This window comes from Mus pahari, chromosome 2, assembly GCF_900095145.1.
Source record: "Mus pahari chromosome 2, PAHARI_EIJ_v1.1, whole genome shotgun sequence".
NCBI classification, from domain to species: Eukaryota; Metazoa; Chordata; class Mammalia; order Rodentia; family Muridae; genus Mus; species Mus pahari.
In genome coordinates this window covers 16,531,061-16,536,419 of record NC_034591.1, presented here as the reverse complement: position 1 = coordinate 16,536,419, position 5,359 = coordinate 16,531,061, and positions in this window count along the sequence as shown.

Sequence of the window (5,359 nt, the reverse complement as noted above, 5' to 3'; positions counted from 1 at the left end):
GCTCAGCAGGTAAGAGCACCCGACTGCTCTTCCGAAGGTCCTGAGTTCAAATCCCAGCAACCACATGGTGGCTCACAACCATCCGTAATGAGATCTGGCGCCCTCTTCTGGAGTGTCTGAGGACAGCTACAGTGTACTTACATATAATAAATAAATAAATTAAAAAAAAAAAAGAATGAAACCAGACCCCTCGCCTTCACCTGGAAGAAACACAGTTCAAAAGAGATCAAAAGCCCTACTGTAAGACCTGACACTCTAAAACAGTTAGAGGAAAGCATACAAAATCTAGGCATAGGCAAGACGTTTCTAAAACAGACTCTGTTTTTTTTCTAAAACAGACTCCAAGAACTAACAAATGGGGCTGGAGAAGTCAGAAGGCTGTGCACAGCAGAGACAGCAGACTCCAGCGTGAAGAGGCAGCCTACACAATAGTATCAGACTTTACACACTTTACAGGAGATTCATGTTCTAGAGCATGTTTTTTAAAACTACAACAATAAAACACCAAAAATATACACTGATCAAAAACTGGACTACTTGAACTAAATAGTTCTTAAAGAAAGAAATGGAATGGCCAATGAATGTCTGGAAAAGTATTCAACATCATTAACTGTCAGAGAGATTCAAAGTAAAACTACATTTTCAGTCAGGTGTGGTAACACAGACCTTTAATCCCAGCATTCAGGAAGCAGAAGTAGGTGGGTCTCTGTGAGATCGAGGCCAGCCTGGTCTACAGAAGGAGTTCCAGGACAGCCAGGGCTACACAGAGAAACCCTGTGTGATTTAAAAACAAAACAAAAAAAAAACCAAAAAACAAAGATGGAGAAAGAGGAACCCTTTATACATCCTTGCAGGGGATGTAATCCAACACAGTCACCATAGAAGTTTATGTGTAGGGTCCTAAAAAAAAAAAGTAAAAATATGGGCTAGAGAAATGGCTCAATTTTTATTAATTTCCAATAATGACAATTTGAGTATGCATCAGCAAGAGAAAAGATGTCAGTATTTGTATAATAAAGTATAATATAGCAGAGTATGCCTATCAACAAAATAAGTGGCACAATTACAAATATAGTACAAAGTCATTCATCAGATTTTCAAAATTGCAAATAAATACAATATATTGTTTATGAATACTTGCATGGCAAAAGTATGAAATCATATGAATAAGTGCAGATAGAGCAAGCATATTAGATAAGGGGATAAGATTTAAGAGAGAGAGAGAGAGAGAGAGAGAGAGAGAGAGAGAGAGAGAGAGAGAGAGAGAGAGAGAGAGAGAGAGAGAGAGAGAGAGAGAGAGCTAGCTATCAGACAGCTCAGTGTTTAAGAGGGTTTGCTGTCAGGTGTGGTGGCACATGTCTTTAATCCTAGCACTTGGGAGGCAGAGGCAGGCAGATTTCTGAGTTCAAGGCCAGCCTGGTCTTCAAAGTGAGTTCCAGGACAGCCAGGGCTACACAGAGAAACCCTGTCTCGAAAAAAAACAAAACAAAACAAAACAAAAAAGAGTGTTTGCTGATCTTTCAGAGGACCTAGCGCCTGCATCGCACATCTCAAAACTGGCTGTGACTCTAACTTCAGGGTGCCCTAGGCCCTCTGCTGGCCCCTGTGGGCACCTGCAACACATGTGAATACACCCACCAATGCACACAAGTAAAAATCTTCTATCAAACACTAGAAAGGACTTATCAAAGGCATTGGCCCTACCTAAAATACTTTGTCTTTAAGTTTTCAGAAAGTTAATACTTAATGAGTTATGTGCATTCAAAAGCTTTGTCTTGTTATCTTTTCTTATGTGAAGATAAAATATTATAGCCAAAATCAAAAAGGGGATTTGTTGGGCAATTTCAAGTGAAGAATAGAGCCATGGTATTCAAAACACTAAGTCTGCAGCTAGCATGGCTCCTTAGCGGAGCTGTAGATCATTGGAGCTGAGGAACTTATGTGCCTGGACTTCTGTAGAGAACTGCGGGGACCAGCTCCAGTGTTGCTGAGAGAATGCGGAATGAGAGATGGGGAGAGGTTTAATTAAGAGGCAGCCACTGGGAAGCTGTGGGAAGATGTTAAGCGAATGCTCTGCTCTAAGCAAGAGAGACAGAGAGACAGAGCTACAGAGAGAGAGGTGGATGACAAGTGACCTCATTGAATGCACTTGTGCACAATGGTAACATGCACATAGATGTCTAACTCATCACAATCTCTAACAGACACTAATTGGAGTTAGAAAGGAAACTGGGAAGTCAGAATTAGTAGCATCTCTGGGGCAATGCCAGGGAGTCGCCCTAAATGGTTAAGAATTTTACTAGGGTTTTATATTTTCTCAGATAATTTTAAATTCCTCTCATATTAAAGATAATAGCAAAAATAAAAGGCATACATTACTTGCTCAGAAGAAAAACAACTCTCTGTTACTGAGAGAAATCCAGTGATTACTAAAAAGAAAAAAAATATTATAGCTCCCATTTAATCCTGTGGGTACTTATTATAAATGAAATTTTTACGGTTATTTTTATTCCATCATGAATGGAAATCAATGCTGTTTTATGGATGTGACAGGCCATTCAGTGACAATGGGAAACTCTGACACTCCCCCGTGGCCTTATTACCTGCTCTTGTGTCTGGACCCAACTCTCCCACATTACTGTCAAAGCAGCAGAAGACAAGCTCAACCTGGAAGATGTAGCTCTTTATAGAGAGTCCTAGTAGAATATCATACGGGGCTGTGTAAATGAGTAATGAAAGGCATAGAATATTGTACAGGAAATATTGCCTTAGTAAACCAAGAAAGAAGAACCTAACTTACAGGAAGATTATTACCGTAGCCCCTTACGTGCCCTCTCATGGAGAGCAGGCACATTGTGATGAGTTAGACATCTATGTGCATGTGCCCATTGTGCACAAGTGCCTGAGTGCATGTGTGCATTCGACGAAGTCATTAGTCATCCACCTCTCTCTCTCTCTCTCTCTCTCTCTCTCTCTCTCTCTCTCTCTCTCTCTCTCTCTCATCTCTCACTGGCATAGATTTTTCCAACTAGTCTAGGCTGGCTGAGTAGTGAGCCCCAGTGATCCACAGGTCTCCAGCTCTCCAGCCCTGGTATTAGAAGCACACACTGCCATGTCTAGCTCCTTTAAAAAAAAAAAAAAAGTGGATACTTGATCTCAAATCCAAGTCCTCATGCTTGCAATACAAGCACTTTTACAAATTGTCATCCAGCCCCAAGACAGACTTGTTGAACTCCTCCACAACCTATCAGAGACTAAATGCACCCCCTTAAAGGCTGGGAAAGAGCCCGGGCATTGTGACTTCTAACACAATCTCTTCCACATTCATACTTTTGTTGATTTGAAGTTAATTCCTCTACATGCCCCAACTGTAACAGAATACTTAAATGCTAGTATCCTCTATGTTCTGAGATGGGTACTGCAACAAAGGATGATTGCCATCTTTGGATTTCTCTACCTAAAATGCACCTCCCAGACTAATAGAGCCCTCCACCGCAGAAAACCAGCTCGTCACAATCTGATAAGTTAGCCACCTCTCAAATTTAAAAAGATGGGGGAACACTGGACTTTTCAATGTTCAGCGCTGTGATAGGCATTTAGATATTTATCTCTCTCACACACACAAAAGTAATGTTCCTGAAGGGATTCTCATTTTAGGAAGTTAATACATTTCTAATGTAGAGGTTAGGATATTTTCCTAGGTGACTAAAGAATGCATTCTGTTAGAATGATTTTGCCAATCACTTTGGTAACTAAAATTTTCAATCTGTCTTGATCAGCCATCGAGTCAGTAATATGGTGGCACAGGTTCCAAGGCTCAGGTTCCTGTGAGATGTTTAATCTACAAACTAGTCCATAGACTTGCCCTAAATTCTGATTTACACAAACGCTAATATTTGATACCTTTAAGTACCTCAAATAGCACCTTGTGCCTATCCTGCCCTCTGCTGTCATGATAGGTAAGTCTTCACCAGGAAAGTGGACCTGATTCTCCATGAAAAGAGACACTCAAAAACTAAGTGAGAGATAATTAAATATATTATGATTTTCCATTGCACAGGGATTTTGTCTCAAGCTTTTATGACCTCCTGGGCTGCTTAGGATTAGGGTAGATTAGGTTTTGTGACTCTATAATCATACAATTTGATATGCCCTTTTAGAAAAATAAAATCAAGGACAAAAGTATTTGTTTTAAATGAGAAATAAAATCATAGCCTATATAAATTTGTCGATTTTTGAAGACCAATACGAGTCAAATTATCTGGAGCGGACAGATTTCTTAAAGAAAAGATGGACCAGGAACATGAAGATATTACGTGGTAGATTAGGAAACATAAAGTAGGAAACTTTACCTACAGAAGAAACCTGTATTTATTTGAAAAGCCTAATAACTTTTAAATTTAATTAATTAACTAATAGATCAAAAGCTGAGGATGTCAAGCAATACAAACACAGAAAAACACCCCCAGACACATAATTAAAATCTCAGAAAACTTGTCACTGAGAGCAGAGATCTTACAGTCCTGCAAACTAACAAGCGAGTCTGCCCCCTACCCCACCCTATCTATAGACCCTGGGTCAGACACAAGCAACTAAATCCCCAGCACAGAAGACATCATAAGCTTTGTGTCTTAATTGGTCACGCTGCTCCGGGGCTGAGTGTCCCTGAGCTTAAGAAACATGTCATTCCAAGGGACTGTTAGCACATCTGTCCAATCTCTGCTCTAGAATACTACATTATCTCCCTCATTTGCAGTGAAAAACACTCTGTTCTGAAGAGAGGCACCATCTCTTTTTTACCTAAGGTTCTTATTATCTCAAGAACCCCTGACAGGATAATCCAGACAAAGCTGTTATCCTCCCAAAACTTCAGTGTGATCACCTACACACTGGTCCCTAGCCTATCTGCAAGCCTGGTCCAGTAACTGAGGAACTGTTCATCAGCACCACACATCTTCTGTATCAAAATCAGGGCTGTGGTGAGATTTCAGCGTAGTTAGTGCTTTCCCCTGCACCCACGCCATTCTCAATGCACCCCCTTCTGTCTCACCCCCTGCCTATCAAACACCGTTCCTATATCAAACATGGTCTTCTGGCTTGGCTTTGACACTGTGGGCCAGAGTTCCCCTGGGATAACTTCTCCCACTCCTGGTGCTTGTGGGGTGATGCTTTGGCTCTGATGGGAGCTTAGGTAACCCCAAGCTTGACTGACCAACACCTTGGAGCAGGGCCAGAAAAACAGGATGCCTACTTCTTCCTGCAAAGCCATTGTCTTCTGGCCAAGTTCTGTACCCCAGGGAGTGGACTGAGGTACACTGTTGTAAAACCTGGCTCCAGTTGAGAGATACCCCTTCTAGTT